The sequence below is a fragment of the Lactuca virosa genome, chromosome 2 (assembly GCF_052849685.1).
Source record: "Lactuca virosa cultivar CGN04683 chromosome 2, Lactuca_virosa_CGN04683_v6, whole genome shotgun sequence".
Classification (NCBI taxonomy): domain Eukaryota; kingdom Viridiplantae; phylum Streptophyta; class Magnoliopsida; order Asterales; family Asteraceae; genus Lactuca; species Lactuca virosa.
Window position 1 is genome coordinate 5571525 of NC_136427.1, and position 18158 is coordinate 5589682.

Genomic DNA, 18158 nt, shown 5'->3' on the forward strand with positions numbered 1-18158 from the left:
CTCCCACAAACCCTCGGTGTCTCAGCCTTTGCTGACCGACTCTCAGTAGTACGCACAGAAGTAGGTGCAGATCCCTGGATTGATCCCTGCACGAGCGGAGGGCACTCGGCCTTCTTGTGGCCAGTCTAGTTGCAGTGGAAGCAAACCGAGAACCCCTTGGGGAAATCCTTCGCCAGGTGCCCCTCTTTGCCACATCTGTAGCAAATCCCCAAGCGGCATGAACCCTCGTGACTCTTGTCGCACTTGCCACAAGTGCGGCCCTTCTGGCCCCCAACTCTGGTATCAGCGGGCTTAGCCCGCTTCGTCGCCGGCTGCGACTGTACTGGTCTCTGGTCCCTACCCCGGGACTCCTCCTCCTCCCTGGTCTACAGCTCAAGCTCAATCTCCCTCCTCCTGGCATTGGCCTGAAGCTCAGCCAATGTTGTAACGACCCAAAAATTCATCCGTTAATGTTATTAGCTTTTCGTCACTCAAAAGTTAATTGTTGTAAAGATATTTCGATTTTAAAGACATAAAATAAAATAAATTAAGTAATATTTAGTGGAAAAAAATATATAATAACAATTTAGGGTGAAATAATTTAATTATATGGTTATAATTCATGGAAGGATGTAAATCAAGTTGAGGGGTTTAAGTGTCATAAAAAGAAACTTGTATTGTCAACTTTCCTAGGGTTAGGGTTGAAAGGTGCTAAAAATCGAAAATTTAAAGGTTGGGAGGTGAGAATTTGATATAACCCCCCATGGGATTGAATCGATTTTGTTCTCATATCCATTTCCTTGTATCGTGCGAAATAAGAAGCGAACTCAAGCTCGTCCCCCTGCCTCGTTACTTGCTGGACATCGACAGAGAGAAAACAAAAAAAATCCCGATACTTTGGCCATCGTTCCAGCAGGCGTCGATGAAGGAGAAGAAGCAAAAAACACACACGATTGGCATTGGGGGAGGAGGTAGCGATCGGCTTAGCAGGGGCTGTGGGCTCCGATTTTTGTTTCAAATTCGTTGGATCGATCACACACCTTGGTAATCTCTTGAATCTTCCTCCTTTTATGTTAATTCCTCAATTGGGTTGCAATTAATTTCGATTTTTGGGGTTGAATTCTTGTACATGATCTCAATCATAGTCTACTGTATGATCAATTTTCAAATGTTCCCTCATATATTGGAATTGGCATTCCTGAACTGATTCCAATCTTGGAGACAAATTGATTTGCTTTGGGGAAAATCTTGTTTTTCTTGTCTTCAAGTTTAGTGAATAATTTCCTGCATTGAATTCATGTTTTGAGGACCCTTTATAACCCTCAAAACAACCCCTAGAAGTTTTGATATGTGGGTAATTATGTTGTTGTTTGAACTAGCAAAGATTGTATCAAAATTCTAGCTTGAAAGTCCTCACAACTCTTGGTAGTATTGTTTGTATTTTTGGTCTTTGAAACCATGACTTAGAGGTTGAAACAACAAACTTGAAAACCACAAAATATGTGTCTAAAGTTCCCTAAAAGTTCATCCCTACATGTATCTTGATTTGAACTAAATGAAGTATTTATTGGTGTATGTAGATTTTTGGTGTTGGTGCATTAGGGCATCTTACTTTCAATAATCTTTTAGTCAATTATTGGTCTTTTCATAAACCACTTAATTTATGTCTTAATTCTTTCATTCAAGCTTTTGGTGTGTTAAATCATGTGGCTTTAATCCCTTGTCCAAGGTCATGAATCATATGGTGATTTTTGGCAATTATTGGAAATCTGCACAACAACTTTGCCCTATCTTGCAAGGGCTGTAGCTGCTAATCTGAGCAGAATTGGCCGATGCCCCTCTCTGGATAAAATATAGGAAATCGAGTCTAGTTTTCATAAAGTCCGGATTCAGCCCAATCGGAGTTACAGATTCTGTTTTATGACCAAAACACTGAACAGTGGTCAAGCTGTGAAACTTAAAAAAATATGTAACCCATTAAGAAATTAAAGGTGTTAATGAAACTTGGACCTCATTTTGATGATTGCTTGGTATGTGTGATTATTAGGTGAAAACTTGACAACTTCAAGAAGGGTCAAGGCTTGAATTAAAAAGGAGAACTCACTTCAAACATAAGGTGAGTCGACAATTTTTGTTGACTTTAGTGCATAACCGAAAACCACATCTCATAGGTGGATTGTTGATGCAAATTAGGATTCATGCTAGATTTTTATAAATGCTTGTGATAATTATTGAAAATATGTTGTTTGCATCTTATGTGTGGTTATTCCTTGGTATCATTTGTTATGGTGATATTCATGTTATGTGAACGTTGTAAATTGCATGTGGATATGATGTTTCATGAATTGGTAGTTATATGCTAACGTATGGTGACATCTTAATGAACTTCATTACATGATAATTACTCGTTTAAGTTGTAAGAGTAACATGATTATTATGGTGTATGCGTGCTTTTGCAGGGTATAACGGTGACATGGGTAGAACCTTGCTAGTCTAATAGGTTGAAAGAGCTTAAGCCATAACGGTGATTAGTTACACGAACTTTTCTAGATGGTCGTGTGACACGTGGTTCGTGTGCACCTCGGTGTACGGGAACTGGAGTGGTGTTGTCTTTATGGTGTGGCCGGATCAAACATCACGTGGGAATCGGGAGGTGTATCGGTGGAATTGGCACGGTTTGTACCGATCCTGAACGACACCGTAAAGTACTTGTACTTTGCAAGTCGGAGTAGCGAAAGTGGAAGTCTTGGGGTTGGTGTATTCGGGTGGAAGTCATGAGCCACTTAGAGCACTAAACTGGCTGAGCACACGAGTAGTGAACGAGGTTAAGTTGTTGGGTAGTCTCTCCTTAAGGGACCCCAAAATAGTTAATCGGTTGAATTAAAAATTACATATAATAAACGGTGAATTAAATTATATGTGATAATCGGTTGAGTTAAGTTGAAAACTATATGATTGAATTAAATTATGATATCATGTTATTTGTTTTTCTTGACTATGCTATTATCATGATTTGCATGAATGACCCTTACAGGAATGGTGTGTTTTCTTTTTGGTTATGTACAACTTGTCGGCTCACAAGGCGGTTACTGACACTTGTTTCTTTGTTGAATGTCATTTGATTGGTACAGGTAGCTTGAGAGCATGGCTTGGTGAGGTTGGGTTCCTTTTGGGTAGTTAGTTTTAATGAAGATGCCACTTGAGCACGTTTGGTTTTTATTTTTCTTTGAACCCCTTTTTGCAATAATTTAACGGTTGAATGTTGGTTTATAAAAATGGTAACGTGTGGTTTTTGGAATGGTTGAAAAATAATAATAATAATAATAAATAAAGTCTTCTGTTGCATTTTTCATTTAAGGATTGTTAAAGTTTTAAATAAAAAAAGAAAAAAATGGAGCAAAAATCACGACGTTACAAGTTGGTATCAGAGACATGCTGGGAGTGAACAGAATGCAGATGCCGGTGTTCAGACTCACAACTTAGTTGGCTCAATTAGGACCTTTAGGTACTAATGGGGGGTGTTGAGCGTTGTAGGATAGTTGCTTATAAACTTTCCATTTCTTATATTTGTTTGTGTATATAAAAAAATGAAACTGATTATAAACTAGGATAATGTCGAACGTTGAGGAGAATGTGAATGTCGGAGAGGCGGGCGGCAGCCAGAACAACCACACTCCCGGGACACCGCCGTTCATGTTTCAGACCCCACCCATTAACCGTCAGCCACGAGCCCAACCGTCGCGGAGCGGACGCAGCACATCAAGCGCCGCCATCATTGCTGATCTTCAGGAGCAGCTCCAGGAGCGGGATAGGACGTTGTAGCAGATGCGGCAGGCGGTGCATGCTGCCAGACTCTTGCCACTTGAGGGCGTGAACGAGGGTGGAGATCAATCGTTTGATGATGAGGCACATATAGTCGTTCTGTGCCAAGCCAGGAGGTTGTTGTAGCTGCCATACGTCGAGGGAGTTCATTCAAAACCTTCATGGATTGTAAGTCGCCTACCTTTGAGGGAGGCGAGAGTGTTGTGGCGTGCCTTCGTTGGATTAGGAAGATGGACCAAACCTTCCGATCTGGTGAATTTACTAAGGACTAGAAGGTGAATGTAACGCCCCGATTCTCAGGTATTGTTTAAATAAGATTTATGGGGTTAAGCTCTACTCGACGAGTTGGTTGCCCTACTCGTCGAGTAGTAGCGGGGTGGGATCGCGTGTTAAGTGACCTACTCGACGAGTCCATATTGGGACTCGGCGAGTAGGAGCTGGCAGAGGAAACCCTAAATCCCGGGGTTTGCACCCCTATTTAAAGGAGCCTCAGCCTCCTTTGGCCTCTTTACAGTCCTTGAGAGTTCCTTAAAACCCTAATTCGTGTGGTATTCCTTTTTGGTGTGTCTTAAGCTTGGAAAGAAGGTTGGCTAGAAGAGAAAAGCTAGAAGTGCAAGGAATTGAAGCAAGGAAGGTGTGGGAAGCAGAATTTACCTCAGCTAGCATCCCTTGGAGGTATCAAGTTGCCATCCTTACTTCCCTTTTTCCTTTTGTTGAGTTTTTGGGGGGTTTTTATGGATTTTGAGGTTGACAAGGTGGGCTATGGGCTAGATCTGAAGTTGTAACTTCAGATCTGGACCCTCCTTAAGTTTTAGAATCATAAAGTTGCTATATTGGTCGTGAATGAGGCCCTCCTTGGGCATGAGACCCCATTAAGAGCTTAGATTTGGCATTTAGAACCTTTGTAGCTATGCATGCACGTAAATTTTGCAACTTTACGTGAAAAGCATGCCCTAGAAGCTTGGATCTGTGATTTGGAGCCGCTGCATGGCTCAAAATAGGTCTGTATGGAAAAAGGACCGAATGGACTCGGCGAGTCGCAAGGTTGACTCGGCGAGTCACATGAAGATGGTCGTGAACTCGACGAGTTGGAGGAACAACTCGGCGAGTCCGATGATGATTGCCATAGACTCGGCGAGTCGGATGAGTTTTCTCCAGGATATGTATGCGTGTGTATCCGTCGAGTTGCAAGGAGGAAACTCGACGGGTGGCCTTAAAGTTGGATCGAGAATCGAAGGAACTCGACGAGTCACCCCGATGACTCGGCGAGCTGGATTGTGCTTTAAGGAACTCCGCGAGTAGCCGAGCGTACTCGACGAGTCGAGGTGAACATGGACTGTTGACCTTGACTGAGGACTTTGACTTTGATCAGGGGTTGACTAGTGGGTTATGAAGTACCTTATAAGGTTAAGGACTTATGAGTATATTGTACCATGATAATAGGTGGTGGAGCCTGTGTCAAGTGATCCGAGAGTTGGAGTTTACCTTCCGAGTCGACATCTACGAGGTGAGTTATCCTCACTATATCGAAAGGGTCTACGGCACCAAGGCCGACCCTCTAGTTGTTATTGTTATGGTATGCTACATGTGGTTATGATCTGTTAGATCGGAATCAGGGTAGACAGTATGCTATGCTCTTATGATCCGTATGGATTGGTATGTTAGTGACATGCTAGGTCGGTACTCTAGTTACGAGAGAATTCTATGATTGATGATCAGTGAGATAGATATGTTTGATGTTGTATATGCCAGTATATGATAGTTATGCGCACATGGTTATTTGCTTGTTGGTTGGGTTGAGGCGTTCCTGCTTTGTGCTGAAGGCCAACATACCCTATGAGCGGTCCGGGGAGACTGTAGGCCCACGTGGCAGACCAGTCATGCTGAAGGCTCGGGATAGATCCAGATAGACTGTAGGCCCTGTAGGGCGGTCCAGGCCGATGGCACAGTATGCATGTTGATTGATTAATTATAACTGATATGATATTGTCAGTGTGGTATTGGTATTTTGGGGGTAGCTCACTAAGCCCTCAGGCTTACAGTTTTCAGTTTATTGTTTCAGGTACTTCAGGAGATCATGGCAAGGCGAAGGCGTGACCGTACCGCTCCTCACCCTTATGTTATGATTTTGGGAGACTTTGATGGATAATGATTTGAAAACATTTTTGTAAACAATGCTATTTGATTTTTATTTATGATTAAAAAAGTTTAAATTTGGCGTAAAATTTATGGATGTTACAAGTTGGTATGAGAGCCTTGGTTTGAGTGAATTGGAGGAACACTCGTGTGAATCAAGTCTCCAATCAAGGAGATTTTCGGAAAGTAAGTTTTTAAAATGGTTTTCAAAATAAAGGATGGAGGATGCAGAGGGTACGATCAGCCGGAGCCTGTAAGTAAACCCCAAAATATCAATCAGTTATTTGATATTCTAATATGTTAGAACGGCATGCTAGTGCTAGGCTAGGGTTCTTCAGGAATCGCATGATAGATTTGCCTGATTATATGATGCCTATTAGCCTAGGGTTTCTTGTATGTGAAATTGACATCATAACTATAGATGTTTAGTGTATGCATCACGGCTGTGCATAATAAAGACCTTATAGCCTGAGAATGTTGATTCGGCCTTCGGGTAGGATTGGATATTCGAAAGTCTATTGGGTCCATCGTTATGTGCAGCTAGCATGCACTAGCGCTGTAGGGGATGATGGAAGTTTCATGGATGTGTGAGTCATGAGAAGTGGTGAGACTAGATGCAAGATAGTTGGTATTCCTCTAGAAGTGAGGGTTGAGCGCATTCTATGTTGATGATATTGTTAGGGCGTTGTGGTGATACTTGAGACAAATATGGGTAGGTGTGGAAGGTAGTATGGGCCCGTACTACTGAAAGCACAAGACCCATACGCGTAGCAAGGAAATCACAACCCCTAGGGTTTGTGGGTTTTGGTCTCCCGACATTATGTTATTTATCTGATGACTTGTATATATATTTCAGTATGGTGGTGACGAGACGTGTTGCTTCTGGGTCCGGATCAGGATCAGGATCGGGGTCGGGAGACGGAGGGTTGGAGGTGCCGGTAGCACCTGAGCCCGTGGTACAGATAGGGACCGAGGAGTTGGATGCCAGGATCCGGGAGATTATGCACGACGAGATTGTTGCAGCGTTCCGAGCGCAGCTGCCAGAGATGTTTGGGTCGATTAATACCGCGATGGTTGAGTACTTTGATGAGCGATATGCAGCTCTAGCAGAGACAGCTGCCGCTGCAACCACTTCTGCTGTAACTGCGGCAGGGGATGGAGGGGGAGCCAGCATGGCTTTCCAGTACCGGGACTTCGATAACATGAAGCCCCCGACGTTTGATGGTACATAGGATGCGATTAGGGCTATGAGGTGGTTGTCTGACGTGGAGGGCTGTTTCTTCACGTGCTCATGTTCTGCTGACCTGAAGGTCAGGTGTGCCCTAAACCTGCTGAGGCTCGGGGCAAAGGACTGGTGGAGATTGACGACAGGGTCATATTCTGATGATTAGCGAGCTGCTGTTACTTGGGAGCAGTTCCGGGATATGTTTCGCACCCGCTACGTTCCGCGCGTGGAACGAGAGCGGCTTGCTCAGGAGTTTTTGACATTGAGGCAGGATGGGGAGTATGTGATGGAGATTACCCGTATGTTCACGGAGAGGGCTATGTTTTGCCCGGAGTTTGCTTCGGAGCAGTCTCAGATGACTCGTTATCTGAGTATGCTCAAGACTGATATTCGACAGTTTGTGTCTACACAGCGATGTGATACCCTCCTGGACCTTCAGGAAGCCGCGAGGCGGCGTGAGTTGGAGATAGAGCTGCAGCTGAAGGAGCAGCGTCAGGCACCGACACATTCTCAGCCGGCACCTAAGCAGTCTAAGACCGCTGATACACGGTATGGGGGTCATCGGAGCCGCACTTGTGGAAAGTGTGGCAGGGTTCATTCGGGGGTTTGTCGAGCAGGAGGTGGGTGCCACAAATGTGGCAAGGAGGGGCACTATGCCAGGGACTGCTGTCAGTCCGCCCCTCCCGCAGATACGAGGATTTGTTACCATTGTCATCAGGTTGGTCATGTGAAGACCAACTGCCCGCAGCTCGCCGCCAAGCCGGCGCAGGGTTCCGCGCCAACTACTGTGAGGATTGGAGATGGGAGACCAGTCAAGGTGGAGCCTTCCGAAGGCTCAGGGTCGCGCCTTCCAGCTCACGGCCGAGGAGGCCAAGGCAGCACCGGATGTGGTTGCTGGTACGTTTCTATTCTCTGTCTTAGTTATTGTATTTGTGTTATGCTTATTGATTGTACCTGTGATTAGGTACGTTTTTAGTGAATTCTTTGCCCGCTTTGGTATTATTTGACTCGGGGGCGAGTCGGCCGTTTGTATCTCAGACATTCTCTAGAGGGTTCAGTGTGCCGATAGATGATCTTGAGTGTCCGTTGCGAGTTTCGATCGCCAACGAGCACGAGGTTTCTGCTTCTTCGGTCTACCGGGGATGCGAGTTGGAGATTTTCGGGGTGTCCTTCCCGATAGATTTGATTCCTATCCCCATGGGGGAAGTGTGCGTGATTGTAGGGATGGATTGGCTTAGCCGTTTTGGCGCCATAATCGACTGTGAGGGACAGCGGGTGGTGGTTCGAACCCCAAGTGGGGGAGAACTTGTAGTATATGGTGAGGGCACCAGGTTGGGATCAGGGTTTTGTTCGGAAGCTAGGGCTCGGCAGTATATTCAGCACGTGTATTCCGGTTATTTAGCGTATGTGGCAGATACACGGGTTAGGGAACAGCCCTCAGTTTCAGAGGTTCCCGTGGTCAGGGAGTTTGCTGATGTGTTTCCGGAGGAGTTACCCGAAGTACCTCCGGAGAGGCAGGTTGAGTTCAGGATTGATCTAGTGTCGGGTGCGGCCCCTATCGCCAAGGCGCCGTACCGTCTGGCACCGCCTGAGATGTAGGAGCTATCATCTCAGTTGCAGGAGCTGTTGGGTAAGTAGTTTATTCGTCCGAGTAGTTCACCCTGGGGAGCACCAATCCTTTTCGTCAGGAAGAAGGACGGTTCGCACATGATGTGCATTGACTATAGGGAGTTGAACAAATTAACGGTGAAGAACCGTTATCCACTCCCGAGGATAGATGATCTTTTCGATCAGCTGCAGGGTGCATCTTGGTTTTCCAAGATTGATTTGAGATCAGGATATCACCAGGTCAGGGTGAGGGAGGAGGACGTGGAGAAGACCGCGTTTCGGACTCGTTATGGTCATTACGAGTTCGTGGTGATGCCGTTTGGGCTCACCAACGCGCCATCGGTGTTCATGGATCTGATGAACCGAGTCTGCAGACCGATGCTCGATCGCTCGATCATTGTGTTCATAGATGATATCTTGGTGTATTCCAAGACCCGAGAGCAGCATGAGGAGCATCTCAGGGAGCTGCTGGAGGTTCTGAGGCGAGAACGGTTGTATGCCAAGATCTCAAAATGCGAGTTTTGGTTACGATAGGTCCAGTTCCTCGGACATCTCGTTAAACAGGAGGGTATTTTGGTCGATCCGGCCAAGGTGGAGGCGGTTATGCAGTGGAAGACTCCGAAATCTCCCTCAGACATCAGGAGTTTCTTGGGTTTAGCAGGGTATTATCGGAGATTCATTCGTGATTTCTCCAAGATTGTCGTACCCCTCACTCGTCTAACGAGGAAGGGGGTGGATTTCCGGTAGGGCCCCGAGCAGCAGAGGGCATTTGAGACCCTTCGGCAATGTTTATGCGAGGCGCCGGTGTTGACACTCCCCAAGGGAGTTGAGGATTTTGTGGTATTTTGTGATGCATCCATCACAGGCTTGGGGGCAGTCCTCATGCAGAGGGGACGGGTGATAGCCTATGCGTCGAGGCAATTGAAGTCGCATGAGACGAGATACCCCACACACGATCTTGAGTTGGGAGCGGTGGTCTTCGCTCTCAAGATTTGGAGGCACTACCTGTACGGGGTCCGTTGCACTATATACACGGATCACAAGAGTTTGAGACACATCATGGATCGGCCGAACCTGAACATGAGGTAGCGCAGGTGGTTGGATGTGATCAAGGACTATGATTGTGCTTTACCATCCTGGTAAAGCGAATGTGGTTGCGGATGCTCTGAGCTGCAAGTCAGCTGGGTCCTCTACCCCAACCATGTGTATGAGGATATCGGTAGATTCCCCGTTGGTGGGTTTGGTCAGGGATGCTCAGATTGAGGGTATGAGACCAGAGAACTGGAAGTTGGAAAGAATTAAGGGCGAAAGCGCCCGGTTTGTTCAGGATAGCCGCAGATTGTTGACCCATTATGGTCGGGTTTGGGTTCCGATGTCCGGAGGGGTCCGGCAGACAGTGATGGAGGAGGCTCATAAGTCTCGTTTTTCTATTCACCAGGGGGCCACCAAGATGTACCGTGATTTGAGTTCGAGTTATTGGTGGCCTGGTATGAAGCGAGATATCGCTTGGTTTGTTGAGAGGTGCTTGACCTGTAGGATGGTCAAGGCCGAGCATCAGAGGCCGCATGGTAAGCTGCAGCCTCTGGAGATTCCCATGTGGAAATGGGAACAGATCGTGATGGATTTCATCACGAAGTTGCCGAAGAATGCAAAGGGGTTCGATGCTATATGGGTCATCGTGGATCGATTGACCAAGAGAGCCCATTTCCTATCCATATGGGAGAGTTCGTCGGCAGAGAAGTTGGCCGACCTGTACGTCCGCGAGATTATCTCTCGCCATGGGGTCCCCGTTTCCATTGTTTCCGATCGGGATGTCAGGTTTACTTCCCGTTTTTGGCAGAAGTTCCACGAGGAACTGGGTACGAGACTGCATTTTAGTACGGCATTCCATCCGCAGACTGATGGGCAGAGTGAGCGGACCATTCAGACCCTCAAGGATATGTTGAGGGCGTGCGTCATTGATTTCGGTGGGAGTTGGGATTCCCACCAACCGCTTGCAGAGTTCGCCTACAACAACAGCTATCATTCTAGTATTGACGCCCCGCCTTTCGAGCTGTTCTTTAGGTGGAAGTGTAGGACCCCTGTCTGCTGGGGCGAGGTTGGGCATAGGGTGATGGGTCGGACAGAGGTAGTTCTACAAACTACCGAGATGATACAGCAGATTAGACAGCGATTGCAGACCGCTCAGAGTCGGCAGAAAAGTTATGCCGACCGACGCCGATCTGAGCTGGAATTTCAGGTGGGTGACATGGTTCTCCTGAAGGTCTCACCCTGGAAGGGTGTGATCCGCTTCAGGAAGAGGGGAAAATTGGGTCCCCGTTATATTGGGCCGTTCAGGATTGTTGCCATGGTTGGCAGGCTGGCTTATAGGCTAGAGCTTCCGGAGGAGCTCAACCGGATCCACAACACATTTCATGTTTCGCAATTGCGAAAATGCATTATGGACCAGGAGGCAGTGGTATCGTTGGATGATATTCAGGTCGATGAGCGCCTGAACTATGTAGAGAAGCCTGTGGCTATTTTGGAAAGGAAGAAGAAGATTCTGCGGAACAAGGAAATACCTTTAGTAAAGGTACAGTGGGAGCATCGGAGGGGATCCGAGTGGATATGGGAGCCGGAGGCGGAGATGCGCGAGCATTACCCGACATTGTTTATTCCAGCGGACTTCGAGGACGAAGTCTAGTTCAAGTGGGGGAGAGTTGTAACGCCCCGATTCTCAGGTATTGTATAAATAAGATTTATGGGGTTAAGCTCTACTTGACGAGTTGGTTGCCCTACTCGTCGAGTAGTAGCGGGGTGGGATCGCGTGTTAAGTGACCTACTCGCCGAGTCCATATTGGAACTCGGCGAGTAGGAGCTGGCAGATGAAACCCTAAATCCCGGGGTTTTCACCCCTATTTAAAGGAGCCTCAGCCTCCTTTGGCCTCTTTACAGTCCTTGAGAGCTCCTTAAAACCCTAATTCGTGTGGTATTCCATTTTGGTGTGTCTTAAGCTTGGAAAGAAGGTTGGCTAGAAGAGAAAAGCTAGAAGTGCAAGGAATTGAAGCAAGGAAGGTGTGGGAAGCAGAATGTACCTCAGCTAGCATCCCTTGGAGGTATCAAGTTGCCATCCTTACTTCCCTTTTTCCTTTTGTTGAGTTTTTGGGGTTTTTTTTATGGATTTTGAGGTTGACAAGGTGGGCTATGTGCTAGATCTGAAGTTGTAACTTCAGATCTGGACCCTCCTTAAGTTTTAGAATCATAAAGTTGTTGTATTGGTCGTGAATGAGGCCCTCCTTGGGCATGAGACCCCATTAAGAGCTTAGATTTGGCATTTAGAACCTTTGTAGCTATGCATGCACGTAAATTTTGCAACTTTACGTGAAAAGCATGCCCTAGAAGCTTGGATCTGTGATTTGGAGCCGCTGCATGGCTCAAAATAGGTCTGTATGGAAAAAGGACTGAATGGACTCGGCGAGTCGCAAGGTTGACTCGGCGAGTCACATGAAGATGGCCGTGAACTCGACGAGTTGGAGGAACAACTCGGCGAGTCCGATGATGATTGCCATAGACTCGACGAGTTGAAGAACAACTCGGCGAGTCGGATGAGTTTTCTCCAGGATATGTATGCGTGTGTATCCGTCGAGCTGCAAGGAGGAAACTCGACGGGTGGCCTTAAAGTTGGATCGAGAATCGAAGGAACTCGACGAGTCACCCCGATGACTCGGCGAGTTGGAATGTGCTTCAATGAACTCGGCGAGTAGCCGAGGGTACTCGACGAGTCGAGGTCAACACGGACTGTTGACCTTGACTGAGGACTTTGACTTTGATCAGGGGTTGACTAGTGGGTTATGAAGTACCTTATAAGGTTAAGGACTTACGAGTATATTGTACCATGATAATAGGTGGTGGAGCCTGTGTCAAGTGATCCGAGAGTTAGAGTTTACCTTCCGAGTCGACATCTACGAGGTGAGTTATCCTCACTATATCGAAAGGGTCTACGGCACCAAGGCCGGCCCTCTAGTTGTTATTGTTATGGTATGCTACATGTGGTTATGATCTGTTAGATCGGAATCAGGGTAGACAGTATGCTATGCTCTTATGATCCGTAGGGATTGGTATGTTAGTGACATGCTAGGTCGGTACTCTAGTTACGAGAGAATTCTATGATTGATGATCAGTGAGATAGATATGTTTGATGTTGTATATGCCAGTATATGATAGTTATGCGCACATGGTTATTTGCTTGTTGGTTGGGTTGAGGCGTTCCTGCTTTGTGCTGAAGGCCAACATACCCTATGAGCGGTCAGGGGAGACTATAGGCCCACATGGCGGACCAGTCATGCCAAAGGCTCGGGATAGATCCAGATAGACTGTAGGCCCTGTAGGGCGGTCCGGTCAGGCCGATGGCCCAGTATGCATGTTGATTGATTGATTATTACTGATATGGTATTGTCAGTGTGGTATTAGTATTTTGGGGGTAGCTCCCTAAGCCCTCGGGCTTACAGTTTTCAGTTTATTGTTTCAGGTACTTCAGGAGATCATGGCAAGGCGAAGGCGTGACCATACCGCTCCTCATCCTTATGTTATGATTTTGGGATACTCTGATGGATAATGATTTGAAAACATTTTTGTAAACAATGTTATTTGATTTTTATTTATGATTGAAAAAGTTTAAATTTGGCGTAAAATTTATGGATGTTACAGTGAATTATGCGGTGCGAACGTTTGACAAGGAAGCACTCGAGTGGTGGGACGCTATTGACGCACGACTCACCGAGGCCACTCGGAGGGCTATGACTTTGGAAATTCTTAGTAGGAAGGTGAAAGATCATTTCTGCAGTGAAGGTAGCATACAACAGGCCCAACGGGAGTTTTTGAATCTTCAGAAAGGAAACATGACGATTGCTAAGTATAACACCACCTTCACTGAGAAGTCACAATTCGCTGCTGATTACTGCCCGACTGAGGAGAAGTTGATTCATCACAATGTGGATGGGTTGCCATTCGAGTACCGTGCAGTTGTGAGATTGAGGACCACTTTAGGCGAGGCCATGGATGAGGCCCGCAAGATAGAGAATGATATAGCCATTTGGGACCGTACCACAACGAGCTACGAGGAAAAACGCAAGTGTAAAGGTCAATCGGGGTCCCCTGAGAAGCAGAAATTTCAGAAGAAGGGTGAAAAATCAACATTTTGTAAGAAGTGTCACTCCTCTCATGAAGGTCCATGTAGTAGCAGTACCATGAGTTGCAGGCGATGTGGGAAAATAGGGCATCATTATGAAGATTGTAAGAGTGTTGAACCTATGTGCTACAACTGTCGTCAAATGGGACATATCAGTACGCAGTGTCCCAACCCCAAGGTCCAGATGGGAGCTAGTGAGAAGAAAGACGAAGCGCCAAAGGTGAAAGCTCGTGCTTTCAATATGACAACTGATGAGGTAATTTTTGGGAACCCTCTTAGTTACTTCTATACCTGTTTATGTGTTATCTGTGCTTTTATGTTATTTGATGCTAGGGATAGGAGGTAGTTGGTATCATTGCGTGTACCTCGGACTCCATTAGTTGCGATCTAGATATTGATGTGGCTGTGTTTAATTAAGTCATAATACGTGAAAAGTTTGTTATGTGTGATATCACTTCTGGTGAACACACTTTTCCTTTGACATTGATTCGTTTAGGAGTATAACTCAATGAGATGAACTAGGAACAAAATGATACAATAACTTAGAGATTCCGAGGACGGAATCTTTTTAAGGAGGAGAGAATTGTAACGACCCAAAAATTCATCCGTTAATGTTATTAGCTTTTCGTCACTCAAAAGTTAATTTTTGTAAAGATATTTCGATTTTAAAGACATAAAATAAAATAAATTAAGTAATATTTAGTGGAAAAAAATATATAATAACAATTTAGGGTGAAATAATTTAATTATGTGGTTATAATTCATGGAAGGATGTAAAAACAAGTTGAGGGGTTTAAGTGTCATAAAAAGAAACTTGTATTGTCAACTTTCCTAGGGTTAGGGTTGAAAGGTGCTAAAAATCGAAAATTTAAAGGTTGGGAGGTGAGAATTTGATATAACCCCCCATGGGATTGAATCGATTTTGTTCTCATATCCATTTCCTTGTATCGTGCGAAATAAGAAGCGAACTCAAGCTCGTCCCCCAGCCTCGTTACTTGCTGGACATCGACAGAGAGAAAACAAAAAAAATCCCGATACTTTGGCCATCGTTCCAGCAGGCGTCGATGAAGGAGAAGAAGCAAAAAACACACACGATTGGCATTGGGGGAGGAGGTAGCGATCGGCTTAGCAGGGGCTGTGGGCTCCGATTTTTGTTTCAAATTCGTTGGATCGATCACAAACCTTGGTAATCTCTTGAATCTCCCTCCTGTTATGTTAATTCCTCAATTGGGTTGCAATTAATTTCGATTTTTGGGGTTGAATTGCTCCTCAATTGACTTCTTGTACATGATCTCAATCATAGTCTACTGTATGATCAATTTTCAAATGTTCCCTCATATATTGGAATTGGCATTCCTGAACTGATTCCAATCTTGGAGACAAATTGATTTGCTTTGGGGAAAATCTTGTTTTTCTTGTCTTCAAGTTTAGTGAATAATTTCCTGCATTGAATTCATGTTTTGAGGACCCTTTATAACCCTCAAAACAACCCCTAGAAGTTTTGATATGTGGGTAATTATGTTGTTGTTTGAACTAGCAAAGATTGTATCAAAATTCTAGCTTGAAAGTCCTCACAACTCTTGGTAGTATTGTTTGTATTTTTGGTCTTTGAAACCATGACTTAGAGGTTGAAACAACAAACTTGAAAACCACAAAATATGTGTCTAAAGTTCCCTAAAAGTTCATCCCTACATGTATCTTGATTTGAACTAAATGAAGTATTTATTGGTGTATGTAGATTTTTGGTGTTGGTGCATTAGGGCATCTTACTTTCAATAATCTTTTAGTCAATTATTGGTCTTTTCATAAACCACTTAATTTATGTCTTAATTCTTTCATTCAAGCTTTTGGTGTGTTAAATCATGTGGCTTTAATCCCTTGTCCAAGGTCATGAATCATATGGTGATTTTTGGCAATTATTGGAAATCTGCACAACAACTTTGCCCTATCTTGCAAGGGCTGTAGCTGCTAATCTGAGCAGAATTGGCCGATGCCCCTCTCTGGATAAAATGTAGGAAATCGAGTCGAGTTTTCAGAAAGTCCGGATTCAGCCCAATCGGAGTTACAGATTCTGTTTTAGGACCAAAACACTGAACAGTGGTCAAGCTGTGAAACTTCAAAAAATATGTAACCCATTAAGAAATTAAATGTGTTAATGAAACTTGGACCTCATTTTGATGATTGCTTGGTATGTGTGATTATTAGGTGAAAACTTGACAACTTCAAGAAGGGTCAAGTCTTGAATTAAAAAGGAGAACTCACTTCAAACATAAGGCGAGTCGACAATTTTTGTTGACTTTAGTGCATAACCGAAAACCACATCTCATAGGTGGATTGTTGATGCAAATTAGGATTCATGCTAGATTTTTATAAATGCTTGTGATAATTATTGAAAATATGTTGTTTGCATCTTATGTGTGGTTATTCCTTGGTATCAGTTGCTATGGTGATATTCATGTTATGTGAACGTTGTAAATTGCATGCGGATATGATGTTTCATGAATTGGTAGTTATATGCTAATGTATGATGACATCTTAATGAACTTCATTACATGATAATTACTCGTTTAAGTTGTAAGAGTAACATGATTATTATGGTGTATGCGTGCTTTTGTGGGGTATAACGGTTACATGGGTAGAACCTTGCAAGTCTAATAGGTTGAAAGAGCTTAAGCCATAACAGTGATTAGTTACACGAACTTTTCTAGATGGTCGTGTGACACGTGGTTCGTGTGCACCTCGGTGTATGGGAACTGGAGTGGTGTTGGCTTTATGGTGTGACCGGATCAAACATCACGTGGGAATCGGGAGGTGTATCGGTGGAATTGGCACGGTTTGTACCGATCCTGAACGACACCGTAAAGTACTTGTACTTTGCAAGTCGGAGTAGCGAAAGTGGAAGTCTTGGGGTTGGTGTATTCGGGTGGAAGTCATGAGCCACTTAGAGCACTAAACTGGCTGAGCACACGAGTAGTGAACGAGGTTAAGTTGTTGGGTAGTCTCTCCTTAAGGGACCCCAAAATAGTTAATCGGTTGAATTAAAAATTACATATAATAAACGGTGAATTAAATTATATGTGATAATCGGTTGAGTTAAGTTGAAAACTATATGATTGAATTAAATTATGATATCATGTTATTTGTTTTTCTTGACTATGCTATTATCATGATTTGCATGAATGACCCTTACAGGAATGGTGTGCTTTCTTTTTGGTTATGTACAACTTGTCGGCTCACAAGGCGGTTACTGACACTTGTTTTTTTGTTGAATGCCATTTGATTGGTACAGGTAGCTTAGGAGCATGGCTTGGTGAGGTTGGGTTCCTTTTGCGTAGTTAGTTTTAATGAAGATGTCACTTGTGCACGTTTGGTTTTTATTTTTCATTGAACCCCTTTTTGCAATAATTTAACGATTGAATGTTGGTTTATAAAAATGGTAACGTGTGGTTTTTGGAATGGTTGAATAATAATAATAATAATAATAAATACAGTCTTCCGTTGCATTTTTCATTTAAGGATTGTTAAAGTTTTAAATAAAAAAAGAAAAAAAATGGAGTAGAAATCACGACGTTACAAATGTCATGTACGACGAGTTCGCCACGAACTCTCGTATATCCCTCCTCAGTATGCTCAAATATCGACTGACACGTGCCTGCTCAATGGACACGTGCTCAGGGAAAAACATCGCCCTCTCATGGAACATCCTCGAAATCTCAGTCACTGACTCTGTCTTCTGCTTAAGAGACAGAAACTCATGTTCCAAACGTTCCCTCTCTACCGAGGGAACATACTCGTCTCGGAACATCTGAACAAACCTCTCCCACGTCACCGCAACATGATCTGTAGAGGTAAAAGCGGCTGTCACAAACTTCCACCAGTCATTCGCTTCCAAGTGAAGTTGGTTCAGCGCAAACCGAACTCCCAAGTGATTTGGGCATAAACATGTGTAAAAACACCCCTCGATATCAGAGATCCATCTCATCGTAGCAATTGGATCCTGTGTCCCATCAAACTCTGGTGGCTTCGTGTTGCTAAACTCCCGGAACAACAGCTAGTCACCTCCCTGAGGCCTAGCAGCAGCGACGGCTGCAATGGCGGCAACAGCAGCAGCCTCAGTGACAGCAACGTATCACTCATCAAAAGTCTCAATCAGGGTGGTCTTAATAGACCAAAACATCTTTGGAATCTCTGCTCGGATAGCTGTGGCCACCTCCTCGTGAA

General features: G+C 44.6%; 2 long non-coding RNA genes across 2 annotated transcripts; both read left to right on the forward strand.

Annotated features, from left to right (window-relative positions):
• The first annotated feature begins 762 nt into the window (after window positions 1–762).
• Window positions 763–2975, forward strand: LOC145158845 (uncharacterized). The gene is made up of 3 exons (XR_013737307.1): window positions 763–1023; window positions 2027–2095; window positions 2439–2975. It is a non-coding gene; the product is annotated as an uncharacterized LOC145158845 (long non-coding RNA).
• Window positions 2976–14849: 11874 nt separating this feature from the next.
• On the forward strand, window positions 14850–17393 carry LOC145158844 (uncharacterized). Its single transcript, XR_013737306.1, has 2 exons — window positions 14850–15123; window positions 17227–17393. It is a non-coding gene; the product is annotated as an uncharacterized LOC145158844 (long non-coding RNA).
• Window positions 17394–18158: the final 765 nt, after the last annotated feature.